This window comes from Theobroma cacao, chromosome 1 (assembly GCF_053813885.1).
Source record: "Theobroma cacao isolate CCN51 chromosome 1, ASM5381388v1, whole genome shotgun sequence".
NCBI classification, from domain to species: Eukaryota; Viridiplantae; Streptophyta; class Magnoliopsida; order Malvales; family Malvaceae; genus Theobroma; species Theobroma cacao.
The window spans coordinates 27665918-27680279 of record NC_142639.1 but is presented as its reverse complement, the minus strand read 5'-3'; the positions used below and the strand labels follow the sequence as shown (position 1 = coordinate 27680279).

At 36.2% G+C, this 14362-nt stretch overlaps 1 long non-coding RNA gene across 1 annotated transcript; it reads left to right on the top strand.

The window, feature by feature from the left end:
- Nucleotides 1-11038: 11038 nt before the first annotated feature.
- On the top strand, nt 11039-14029 carry LOC148764687 (uncharacterized). The gene is made up of 4 exons (XR_016024236.1): nt 11039-11160; nt 11810-11893; nt 12762-12825; nt 13578-14029. It is a non-coding gene; the product is annotated as an uncharacterized LOC148764687 (long non-coding RNA).
- The last annotated feature ends 333 nt before the right edge of the window (nt 14030-14362 follow it).

Genomic DNA, 14362 nt, shown 5'->3' with positions numbered 1-14362 from the left:
GCCTTTATTTCCATTTAGCATGCTTGAGGAGAGAGATCAAAAAGTGATATCAAGGGCTGGACGAAATTCTAGGGGAGAGAAATTGAAATTTTTAGGTTTTGATTTTTAGTTAAATTGATAGTTTTAGTTAGTTAAATGTGTTTAGAAATTAAATTGGGCAAGAAATCATTAAATTTTCACAATACCCACTCTTGGCTGGATGCTCAATGCTGTACAATGATGATGAATTGATTTTATTCTAAGGGAAATGAAGAGAAAATGATGAAAAATGATTAAACGTGATAGAAAAACAAAGTAGAAAATTAACCGAGTTAATGTCCCATTTTTGGCCGAATTTTCCAAGGAAGGGAGTGAGCTGATTTTGTTGTTTTTAGAAGGTTATTGGCTGATATTTAATGGTTAGAAATGTTGGAGAGAGAATGGAATGATTTAGAGCTAAAATGGAGCGCGTTAGCAATTTATCGGGCAAAGTACCAAAAATAAGTTAATACCGCGTTTAAGCCGTTTTAGGCTATTGCATTTCATACCATGCATTAGTATAGGATTTAAGTTAATTATATAGTGATTTAGTATCAATGTGATAAATTGTGTAAATTTTTGTAATGTGTCTAGGAGGAGAGCCTTCCGGAAAAGGTAAAGAAGTCGTACTCGACGAGTAGTGATCGGGGCGCTTAGAAAGCTTTTAGTTTGTACAAACAGTGAGTAAACTTATTATTATTGTAAATTATCTAGAGTTTATTTTAAATGCCCTTTATGTATTTTATGAAATGAGAACGAGATTAAAACGAGATTTTTGATGTTTTAGGAATAAATGTGACAAATAAAAATATATTGTATTGATTATGAAATTGAGTAATTAGAGGCTGCAAATTGACTTGGAAAAATATATATTTTCCTAGGAATGGCTTATAAGAAATGAGTATATGTGGCTATATTTTGTGAGTGCATTTGGGAAATTTATGTAAGTTGTTTTACTATGCAGGCTGGATAAATAAATAAAAGCCACGTTATACTATCGAAATTTTATTAAAATTGGTGGGTTAGTCACTGCAGTGACGGGTTTTCGTGGACTACCTATTAGAGGGGCACGGTAAACCCAGTTATATAGTTACTCCAGTTGTAGAGGCGAGGAGGGTAACTCCCAGGGTAGTATTAGAGCTCACTTCACGTCGAACCCCCACGTGAATGTGTAACTCGGCCAATGCCAAGGGACGGCTGGTTTTAAAAATAAAAATGTGTTTCACGTGTGAATATTTTAACACCCTTGGTGGACTCGGTTAGATGCCTCGGCCAAGGTATCCCCGAGGATTAGTTTTGGCTTGAGCCTTGTTTTAATAAAAGACATAAGCCTTAACAACTATTTTGGTAAATTACAAATATTTTATGGTTTAAGAAATAAATTGAAAACATTATGAAATGGGTTGAAATTTGTTGTTTAAACTTGCCTCCATTTTACTCGCCTTTAGATATTTATGATAATGTCTGTTTACTCATTGGGATTGCAAAATCTCACCCAACTCCTTTCCACCCATTTCAGGTTCAGTATAGATTGTAGATAGCTGATCTCATCGAGGACTACCATTGGATCTGCATTTTCCAAATCGTAGGTTCACAGTCCTCTTTACTTTTGTTTATTCGGGGGCCCTCTTGTTATTGTAAATTAAATTAAATATTTTGGCTTACTGTATTTCAGTATGTATAAATTTATTTAGCTTTTACGCTATAAAAATTATTCACGTATAACTCTATAAATATTGTTTTATAAGAAAATAGAATATTTTCCTTAATATTTCTTTTATTTTCTTATTATATTCAAATAACCGTAATTTCGTTTTAAATGAAGATTTTAGACTTTTAAACTCATTTTGAATATGAATTATGTGTTTTATACTTGTATATTACGTTTTAGCCAGTCTCGAAATTTTTGAGAAAAAAATGATCAAAATACCCCTGTGTGGCGAAAATTTTATTTTGATTGTTTTTTATCTAAAATAGTATATATTCTCTAAAAACTCGATATTTAACAATGATTGCTCACAGGAAAGGAAAGAAACTGATATGTAAGCCTTGCGGGGTTCCGGTTGGCATTCCGGAAAATGAGTGTCAATTGGGACATCGCGGTGATTATCATGGGCTCGAGGGGAGTACCGGGTCGTGACAATTCGATTGGTATCAGAGCTTTTGGTTTTAAAGATAAGAGCTTTTGGTTTTAAAGATAAGAGTTTTTGGTTTTAAAGTGGTTTTAAAAAATTACAATATCAGTGTGGCCCCGGATTAAGTTAAGTTAGGTTGAATAGAATGCATGCATTTTCATATAGAGCCTAAGGTTCCCTAAGCTTGCTCGTTTTCTCTTATAGATTATTATGCCTCCTCGACGCGGACGCCCATCTCTCACTAGATCGGTTGGGAGGGGAAGAGGTCATTCCCAACGTCATCAGCCAAATACAGTAGAGGAGGAATCAGCTGCATCTACCCTTCGGGCAGCACCTGCTGCTGAGCAGGCCGATAGTCCTCCACATCCTCCATCTCCTCAGCCACCTACGGGTATTCCCGCCATGCCTACTGAGGCAGCACAAGCATTGGCAGCTTTCTTTGCAGCAATGGCTGGTCAAGCTCAGACTGGTCAAGTTCCACCTGTAGTGCCTCCAACTACTCCTTTAGTTCCACCACCAGTACAGGATGTATCCATTTCCAAGAAGCTAAAGGAGGCTAGGCAATTGGGTTGTGTATCTTTCACGGGTGAGTTGGATGCCACGGTGGCAAAGGACTAGATTAATCAGGTTTCAGAGACTCTCTCTGACATGAGATTAGACGACGACATGAAGCTGATGGTGGCTACGAGATTATTAGAGATGAGGGCTCGTACTTGGTGGAATTCGGTGAAGTCCCGTTCCGCTACTCCTCAGACATGGTCTGATTTTCTCAGGGAATTTGATGGTCAGTATTTCACTTATTTCCATCAGAAAGAAAAGAAGAGAGAATTTTTGAGTTTGAAACAGGGAAATCTAACTGTAGAGGAGTACGAGACTCGTTTTATCGAGTTAATGTTATATGTGCCGGATCTGGTGAAATCTGAGCAGGATCAGGCCAGTTATTTCAAGGAAGGGCTCCGTAATGAGATTAGAGAGTGGATGACAGTGACTGGTAGGGAGCCGCATAAGGAGGTGGTATAGATGGCTTTACGAGCTGAGAAGCTTGCGACTGAGAATAGGAGGATTCAGCCTGAGTTTGCAAAAAAGAGGAATCCTGGTATGCCTTCTAGTCAGTCAGTAAAAAGAGGCAAGGACTTAGCGATTTCAGGGAGTACTACTTCTGTTTCCGTGACATCTCCTCGACCTCCATTTCCACCATCACAACAGAGACCTTCGAGGTTTAGCAGATCTGCTATGACTGGTTCTGGGAAGAGTTTCGGAGGTTCTGACAGATGCAGAAATTGTGGGAATTATCATAGTGGGCTATGTAGAGAGCCAACAAGATGTTTCCAATGTGGACAGACGGGTCATAGTAGGAGTAATTGCCCACGGTTAGGACGAGCCACGGTAGTTGCATCATCTTCACCAGCTCGCACTGATATACAGAGGAGAGATTCTTTTGGGTTGCCACCGAGACAGGGAGTGGCCATACGGTCCGGTGTGGAGAGTAATACCCCGGCACATCCACCTTCGAGACCACAGACTCGTACCTCGACAAGACTTTTCACTGTGACGTAAGATGAGGCACAAGTCCGACCTGGAGCAGTGACAGGTACTATGTCTTTATTTGATAAAAATGCTTATGTTTTGATAGATTCTGGCTCAGATAGGTCTTATGTGAGCACCACATTTGCATCAATTGCTGATAGAAACCTGTCACCATTAGAGGAAGAAATTGTAATTCACACCCCTTTAGGAGAAAAGCTAGTTAGAAACAGTTGTTATAGAGACTGTGGGGTAAGGGTAGGCGAGGAAGAATTTAGGGGTGACTTAATTCCTCTAGAGATCTTGGATTTTGATCTAATATTGGGTATGGACTGGTTAACTGCACATCGGGCGAACGTGGATTGTTTCCGAAAGGAAGTTGTTCTCCGAAATTCGGAGGGAGCAGAGATTGTGTTTGTAGGGAAACGCCGAGTATTACCGTCTTGTGTAATCTCGGCCATCAAAGCTTCAAAATTAGTGCAGAAAGGGTATCCGACTTATTTGGCATACGTAATTGATACTTCAAAGGGGGAACCTAAGTTAGAGGATGTCCCGATAGTAAGTGAGTTTCCTGATGTATTTCCTGATGATTTACCGGGACTGCCTCCTGATCGAGAGCTTGAGTTCCCTATTGATTTACTTCCAAGTATCGCACCTATTTCTATCCCTCCATATAGAATGGCTCCAGTAGAGTTGAAGGAGTTGAAAGTACAATTGCAAGAGTTGGTGGACAAGGGTTTTATACGCCCTAGTATATCTCCATGGGGAGCACCAGTTTTATTTGTGAAAAAGAAAGACGGTACACTTCGGTTATGTATCGATTACCGACAGTTTAACAGAATGACCATTAAGAACAAGTATCCGTTACCGAGGATTGATGATCTTTTCGATCAATTACAGGGAGCTACAGTGTTTTCCAAGGTTGATCTAAGGTCTGGGTATCATCAGTTGAGGATTAAAGAACAGGATGTACCCAAGACAGCGTTCAGGACTCGGTACGATCATTATGAGTTCTTGGTCATGCCTTTCAGGTTAACTAACGCACCGGCAGCTTTTATGGATCTCATGAATAGGGTGTTCCACCCTTACCTGGACAAGTTTGTTATTGTGTTCATTGATGACATACTGGTTTACTCGAGAGATAATGATGAGCACGCTGCCCACTTGCGTATAGTATTACAAACTTTGAGGGAAAGACAGTTGTATGCAAAGTTTTTGAAGTGTGAGTTTTGGTTACAGGAAGTGGTATTCTTGGGACACGTAGTATCGAGAACTGGAATATATGTTGATCCTAAGAAAGTAGAGGGAATTTTACAATGGGAGCAACCTAAGACAGTGACGGAGATTCGTAGTTTCCTCGGATTAGCCGGTTATTATCGGAGGTTTGTTAAGGGCTTTTCCTTAATAGCAGCTCTTTTGACCCGTCTAACTCGTAAGGGAGTTAAGTTTGTGTGGGATGATGTTTGTGAGAATCGATTTCAGGAGCTAAAGAACCGGTTAACCTCCGCTCCCGTTTTAACACTTCCTGTTAATGGTAAGGGATTTGTAGTATATAGTGATGCCTCAAAGTTGGGGTTGGGGTGCGTATTGATGCAGGATGAAAAAGTTGTGGCTTATCCTTCTAGACAGCTAAAGAGGCATGAAGCAAATTACCCTACCCATGATTTAGAGTTAGCAGCAGTGGTGTTTGCTTTAAAAATCTGGAGGCATTACTTGTATGGTGAGCATTGTCGGATATTTACGGATCATAAGAGTTTAAAATATTTGCTCACCCAAAAAGAGCTTAATTTGAGGCAAAGGCGATGGTTGGAGTTGATAAAAGATTATGACTTGGTGATAGACTATCATCCGGGAAAGGCGAACGTTGTAGCTGATGCCTTAAGTCGTAAGTCTTCATCGTCTTTAGCAGCACTTCAGAGTTGTTATTTTCCAGCATTAATAGAGATGAAATTTCTTGGGGTCCAGTTGAGAAATGGTGAGGATGGATCCTTATTGGCAAACTTCATTGTGCGACCTTCGTTACTTAATCAGATCAAGGACATTCAGAGGTCTGATGATGAGTTAAGAAAAGAAATTCAAAAACTGACCGATGGAGGAGTTAGTGAGTTCAGATTTGGAGAGGATAACGTCTTGATGTTTAAAGATCGAGTTTGTGTTCTTGAGGGAAACCAGTTGAGTCAGGCGATCATGGAAGAAGCTCATTCATCTGCTTATGCATTACATCCCGGAAGCACCAAGGTGTATAGGACTATCAGGGAGAATTATTGGTGGCCGGGTATGAAGCGAGACGTAGCAGAATTCGTAGCAAAGTGTCTCGTATGTCAGCAAGTTAAGGCGGAGCATCAGAGGCCAGCAGGTACACTTCAGTCTTTACCTGTTCCCGAATGGAAATGGGAGCATGTAACTATGGATTTTGTTTTGGGATTTCCGCGGACACAGAGGGGAAAGGATGCGATTTGGGTGATCGTAGATAGGTTGACTAAGTCCGCTCACTTTTTAGCTGTCCATAGTACATACTCTATTGAGAAGCTGGCTCAGCTCTATATAGATGAGATTGTGAGGCTACATGGAGTTCCTGTTTCTATAGTGTCAGACCGAGATCCTCGATTCACTTCTCGATTTTGGCCGAAATTTCAAGAAGCTCTTGGAACCAAATTGAAATTTAGCATTGCTTTTCACCCACAGACGGATGGTCAGTCAGAAAGGACTATCCAGACCTTGGAGGATATGTTACGGGCTTGTGTCATTGACTTTATTGGGAGTTGGGACAGACATTTGCCATTGGTGGAATTTGCTTACAACAATAGCTTTCAGTCTAGCATTGGTATGGCACCGTACGAAGCTTTATATGGAAGAAAATGTCGTACTCCACTCTGTTGGGATGAAGTAGGTGAAAGGAAGTTAGTGAGTGTGGAATTGATCGAGCTAACTAATGACAAGATCAAGGTTATATGAGAGAGGCTAAAGGTATCCCAGGATAGGCAGAAGAGCTATGCAGATAAACGGAGAAAAGACTTGGAGTTTGAGATCGATGATAAAGTTTTTCTTAAGGTTTCTCCTTGGAAAGGTAATAATTTGAATACTTTGAAGTATTAAATCTTATTGATTATACTATCATGATAAATTATGGTGTTTTATTGGATAATGAAAGGTGTGATTCGATTTGCGAAGAGGGGAAAGCTCAACCCAAGATATATTGAACCATTCCGAATAATTGAAAGGATTGGACCAGTGGCTTATCGGTTAGAATTACCTCCAGAGTTAGATCAGATCCACAACGTTTTCCATGTCTCCATGCTTAAGAAATATGTACCAGATCCCTCTCACGTCCTCGAAGCACCTCCGATCGAGTTGCATGACGATTTGAAGTTCGAGGTACAACCTGTGAGTATCTTGGATCGAAAGGATCGAGTACTGAGAAACAAGAGTATTTCAATGGTCAAAGTGTTGTGGAAAAGTGCTCGAATGGAGGAAATGACATGGGAAGTAGAGCATCAGATGAGGAACCAATACCCGCATCTATTTGTCGAATCTGGTAAGTGAAATTTTGAGGTCAAAATTTTATTTTAAGGGGGGTAGAATTGTAAAACCCGACCCTATAAATACATGTCATGACATACATGCATTGAGTAGCATGTTATTACGCTAGAAAAGAACCTAAGAATAGACGAAGCCTGATATTGTACCTAACGGTACACTTAAATTGATTTAACCTCGAACTAGTTCAAATAGGAATTGTAGGATGAAATTTTATATTTTATAGTCCAGGAATGACTAAAAATGATTGTTCGGAGTTCGAGGGTTCATTTGGGGTAAAATTAGAAATTTTGATATTCAAAGGCAAAATCGTCATTTTGCCACCTAAGATAATAATTTGATCATGGAGTGAAATTTTTGACCAAGATTAACTATTTGGAGTATAATTTAATGATAGGAAGTGAAAAAGTTTAATTCTGGTGATTTTTGGAGTGTAGGGGCAAAATCGTAATGTTGCCACCCACAGACAAAATTTGAGATTTTGAGAAAATTTAGATCAAATTTGACAAATTGGAGAATGGTATGAGTATAAGGGGTGAAAAATATGTCTATGGGCAATTTTTCAATTTTTGGGGCAAAAATGTAATTTTTGACTTTTACGGGGGCAAAAGTGTAAATTGCAAAAATTACTCCACCGAGACTTTGGATGAGTCTGAGAATTTTATCTAAGCGATGAATATATGAGACAAGTGTATGGTGAAAATTTGGAAACAAATGGATGAAATTTTAAAAATGGGCCAATGGGAAAGTGACACGTGGCATTTTAAAAATGAAATAATATTATTTTAATGAAAAGTCAGCCATTTAAACCCAAATTTTGAGTGCTGGCCGGCCATAAGGAAGAAAAAGAGAGGAAATAGAGAGGAAAGGAAGAAAAAAAGAAAAACCAAAGAGAAACAAGAAAATTCAAAGAGAAATTCGCGGTTTTCGACCGTTTACGCGTCTAACGGTAAGATTTTTCGATTTTAGCTTGATTTCTACCTTTCCTATGCCTTTATTTCCATTTAGCATGCTTGAGGAGAGAGATCAAAAAGTGATATCAAGGGCTGGACGAAATTCTAGGGGAGAGAAATTGAAACTTTTAGGTTTTGATTTTTAGTTAAATTGATAGTTTTAGTTAGTTAAATGTGTTTAGAAATTAAATTGGGCAAGAAATCATTAAATTTTCACAATACCCACTCTTGGCTGGATGCTCAATGCTGTAAAATGATGATGAATTGATTTTATTCTAAGGGAAATGAAGAGAAAATGATGAAAAATGATTAAACGTGATAGAAAAACAAAGTAGAAAATTAAATGAGAACGAGATTAAAACGGGATTTTTGATGTTTTAGGAATAAATGTGACAAATAAAAATATATTGTATTGATTATGAAATTGAGTAATTGGAGGCTGCAAATTGACTTGAAAAATATATATTTTCCTAGGAATGGCTTATGAGAAATGAGTATATGTGGCTATATTTTGTGAGTGCATTTGGGAAATTTATGTAAGTTGTTTTACTATGCAGGCTAGATAAATAAATAAAAGCCACGTTATACTGTCGAAATTTTATTAAAATTGGTGGGTTAGTCACTGCAGTGACGGGTTTTCGTGGACTACCTATTAGAGGGGCACGGTAAACCCAATTATATAGTTACTCCGGTTGTAGAGGCGAGGAGGGTAACTCCCAGGGTAGTATTAGAGCTCACTTCACGTCGAACCCCCACGTGAATGTGTAACTCGGCCAACGCCAAGGGACGGTTGGTTTTAAAAATAAAAATGTGTTTCACGTGTGAATATTTTAACACCATTGGCGGACTCAGTTAGATGCCTCGGCCAAGGTATCCCCGAGGATTAGTTTTGACTTGAGCCTTGTTTTAATAAAAGACATAAGCCTTAACAACTATTTTGGTAAATTACAAATATTTTATGGTTTAAGAAATAAATTGAAAACATTATGAAATGGGTTGAAATTTGTTGTTTAAACTTGCCTCCATTTTACTCGCCTTTAGATATTTATGATAATGTCTGTTTACTCATTGGGATTGCAAAATCTCACCCAACTCCTTTCCACCCATTTCAGGTTCAGTATAGACTGTAGATAGCTGATCTCATCGAGGACTACCATTGGATCTGCATTTTCCAAATCGTAGGTTCACAGTTCTCTTTACTTTTGTTTATTCGGGGGCCCTCTTGTTATTGTAAATTAAATTAAATATTTTGGCTTACTGTATTTCAGTATGCATAAATTTATTTAGCTTTTACGCTATAAAAATTATTCACGTATAACTCTATAAATATTGTTTTATAAGAAAATAGAATATTTTCCTTAATATTTCTTTTAGTTTCTTATTATATTCAAATAACCGTAATTTCGTTTTAAATGAAGATTTTAGACTTTTAAACTCATTTTGAATATGAATTATGTGTTTTGTACTTGTATATTACGTTTTAGCCAGTTTCGAAATTTTTTAGAAAAAAATGACCAAAATACCCCTGTGTGGCGAAAATTTTATTTTGATTGTTTTTTTATCTAAAATAGTATATATTCTCTAAAAACTCGATATTTAACAATGATTGCTCACAGGAAAGGAAAGAAACTGATATGTAAGCCTTGCGGGGTTCCGGTTGGCATTCTGGATAATGAGTGTCAATCGGGACATCGCGACGATTGTCATGGGCTCGAGGGGAGTACCGGGTCGTGACAGGGGGTGTGATAACTGGGGGAGATTGAAATACCCCATACTTTGATATAGTGATAAATAAAGTTGATCGAATGCAAATTGAGGTCAATTAAAATGTTTAAAAGTGATAAAAGATGAAAGGAGTAGTTTAGGATAAAATATTTCGCAAGTGAGAAAATAACAATAAAATAATAATAATTTTATCATAGGAGAATTTGTGAGATAAAAGGCGATTCAGAAGTCAAGTGAGGCATAATAAGGTATTTCAAGTACCAAGGAGACAAGATAAAATTTTTAAAATATTGATATTTAGTCGGATGTCGAAATCAGTCAAGAAGAAAGATCATATGGTTGATTCAAGTGGGGGAGAAGATGACAACCCCGACTCTATAAAAATATTTGTCATGACATACATGTGATGGATAGCATGTTTGCATGCTAAGAAAGTCCTAAAAAAAAAAAAATTTACAAAAGTCGGTATTGTACCTAGAGGTATAATAAAGTTGATTTAAACCTCGAACTAGATCAAATAGAGAATTTATGATGAAATTAAGAATTTTAAACTCACAGAATGGTTTATTATGGTAATTTGAAGTTCGAGGATCAATTTGAAGACAAACCGAACTTTTCGCTATCTAGGGGCAAAATGGTCATTTGCCAGCTAAGGACAAAATGGAAATTTTTAGAAAAGATTTTTGGCCCCATTTGACTTATTGGAGTAAGATTTGAGGTTTAGAAGTGAAAAATTTTAATTTCGGTATAATTTGGAGAAAAAGGGTAAAATGGTAATTTTGCCATCCGAAATAAAAAATTTAATTTTTGAAAGGATTTTGATCAAATTTAATTATTTGGAGTGTGAAATGAGTATGAGGAGTGCAAATTATGCATTATGGCAAATTTTCAATTTTTGGGGCAAAAATGTAATTTTTCAAAAGTTCAGGGGCAAAAGTGTAATTTTGAAAAATTTGCTCCACCAAAACTTTGGAAAAATCTGGAAATATCACTTAAGACTTGGATAAGTCAAAGGGAATGCATGGTGAAAGAAAATAGGACAAGTGGATGGCTAGAAAAAAGAAATGAATTAAGAAAATATTTAAAATATGAATAAAATAATATTATTTCATTAAACAATAAAAAGGCATAAAAAAAATCAGCCCACCCATTCTTCTTCTTCAACATTCGGCCAAGCAAGAAACAAGAGAGAGAAAGGAGAAAACAAAACCCTAGAGAGAGAAAATCAAAGAAAAAGTGTGAATTTTCAAGGAAATTAAGTGAAAAAGGTGAGATTTTTTCTATTAAGCTTGAGTTTTCTTATTCCCAAGCATTTCTCTTTATTTTCCATGATTAAATTACATGTTTTCATGATGAATTCAATTCTGAAAAAATGGGTTAGGAGAGAGAAAGTTGTTGGATTTATTTGATTTTAATTTATGTTAGTGTTTTTAGTTAGTTTAGCATATTTAGAAACAAAACAACAAGAAAAGAATTTATTTTCTCCCCCAACCATTAATGGCTGAATTTACCATGTAGTGAGTGAGGATGAGTTTGATTTTATTCTAGGAGAATTGGTTAAGGAATAATGAATTATGAGCCTAGAAAAATAATGAGAATTTTCGGAGCAAAAATACGAATTTTTACCCACTAGGGGTATTTTCGTAATTTACTATTGGGACTGATAATTTGCATCACACTGAGGGACATTAAGTTAATTTGGGTGCAATTGAGGTATAGAAACTGAAAAGAATTAAATTGGAGTTTAAACGAACCCGTTAGGAATTTAATCGGGTGATAAGACGAATTAGGCCAATATCGGGTTTAGATAGTTACCAGTGCATTTTTGCATTCCATATCATGCATTGGTAGTCTAAATTAGTTTAATTTTGATTTAGTACCAACTTAGTGAAATTCTCGATTTTGTACTGTGTTAAGGTGGTGAGTCCTCCAATAAAGGCAAGGAAATTGCATCCGAGGACCAGTAGACAGAGTGCTTCGAAAGTCTGCATTCTAGACATTGTGAGTGAACTTATTATCGTCTTAATTATCTAGAGTAGTTTTATACAACTGTGTGATTTTATGAAAAATGAGTTTAAATGGTAAATTGCTATGTTTTAAGAGAAATTGTGATTTTATAAAATGATTTTATAAATTTTCTGGAAAATCGAATATTGGTTTTGAAAATAGAGTAATTGGAGACTGCTAGTTTGTGTTGCAAATTTATGGTTTTGAATTGAATGGCTTATGATAATAAATGAGCATGAATGGCTAAACTAATTTTGGTGTTATAATTATTTATATTGTGTATTCAGCCTTGAGAGGCTAGATTGCGATAAATTGCCATGCCATGCTAGAATGAATTTTATTGATTGGTGGATTATATATTAATTATTTACTGCAGAGGGGGTTCCGTGGACCAGCCTATTAGAGGGGCACGGTAAACTCCATTATATTGTTACCTCGAACGGAGAGGCGCGTAGGGTATCTCCTGAGGTAAAGCTTAGGGTTCACTTCACGCCAAACCACCACGTGAAGGGGAACTTAGCCAACGACAAGGAACGGCTGTATTTTCTCAAACTAAAAATATATTTTAAGTGTATACAAAAATTTTAACAGCCTTGGCAGACTCGGTTGGATGCCCTGCGCAAGGTATCACTGAGTATGAGTTTTGGCACGAGCCAAAGTTTTAAGAAATTCATAAGCCAAGTTGATTACTCGATTTATATGGATTGATTTTATTTGGTTGAAATGAACTGAAAGTTAATGAAATTACAATATGATGACTTATTTAATTGTCTCCATTTACTCGGCTTTAGATACTTTAGATGGTATCTGTTTACTCACTGGGATTATAAAATCTCACCCCTTCTTCCTATACATTTTTCAGGCTCAGGATAGTTTGTAGATAGTCGAGTAAGACGAGAACTAAGCTCGAAACTGCATTATAGAAAGTAAGAGTTCACAGTCTTACATCCTCTTGGTCAATTGGAGCCCACGTGTCATTGCATATCAAAACTTATATTTTGGTTATCTGTATTTCTATTCATACAATTTTTACTTTACTTTCATGTGCGAAAAATTATTTACGAATATTTTTATAAAAATCTATTTTATGAGAAAATAGAATATTTTATTTATTATTTTTGAATAGTACTAGTTGTCAACAATTTGCTTTCAAATGAACGTTTTAGATACTTAATTGTTTTTAAATCATTAAATATATATTTTCTGCTTACCTACTACATTTTTAGCAAGTTTTGAGAATTTTGACAAAAAAATTACGAAAATACCCCTGTGAGCCAGAAAATAATATTTTATTGTTCTTATTTAAAAATGACTTAAGATTTTTTTGAAATGCGAGATTTAATAACTGTTGCTCACCGGGGAGATGCGGAAGTTGATGCTAAGCCTTGCGAGGTTTCAATCGGCATTCGGGGTGAAGAATGTTTGTCGAGGCCTCGCGGCGGTTGTCACGGGCCCGATGGGGAGTTCCGGGTCGTGACAGATATAGAGTTATTTGGGCTTAATTTTGATAATAATTTGGCTTAGTTTTTGTAGTAATGCATAGAAATTAGTAAGTTTTATTTAATTATTTTAAATTAGTTATTTTAGGTGAGTCAATCTAATCATAGTTAATTTTATGCTTAAATTGGTGTTAATGTGGTTAAGATAGGTTGTTACTGATTTGTTTGTGCTTTTGTAGGTGTTTGAAAGAAGAATTTTAGTGAAAGAAGGAGAGCAATTTCGAGGTGCAGACTTGTACTGCACATGTTTTGGTATTTTGGCCATAACTTTCTCTACAGAGATTTAAATGAAGCAATTCTTTGACCATTGGAAAGATAAGAGAAATATATACAACTTTGATGTTTACCACTTCACCCAGTTCGGTTTGAAATATGGTCAAAAATCTTATCAAAATTGACACACTGTAGTAGTCTTAGAGCAATTACGATTTTTGTTAATTAATTTTGCAAAGCTGTGACTTTCATAGTGTGATGAGGACATCCCAGCTGAAATTGTCTTCTTTCTTCATTCAACTTGTTCTAACTTCAAAGCCTATAAAATAACCTTTTGGAGGACTTAAATGGAGAGGAAGGAAAACACCAGATTGAAAGTTAAGAGTCAAGTCACAAAGTCATTGAAGTTGAGAAGATTTTGAAGGATTCAAGAAGACTTGGAAGATCAAGATTTTAATTCTTGAGTTTATTCTTTTTGATTATTCTCTTATTTTCTTAGTTTGTTTTTATTGTTTAAACTTTATTCGATGATAATGTGTGACTTGATGGGGAACTAAATTTTTAATCTAAGATTATGATTGAACTCATTATGTAGTCTGAATTATTAATCTCTCTTTTACTTATGTTTGATAGATTTAAGTTGTTTATTTTATTCTGTTCTTAATGCTTCTAATTGCCTTATCACCAATTAGATTGAATTGGAAACCTAGGTTAAACTTTGACGAAGGAGATTTAGGTAGACCTTGAATAG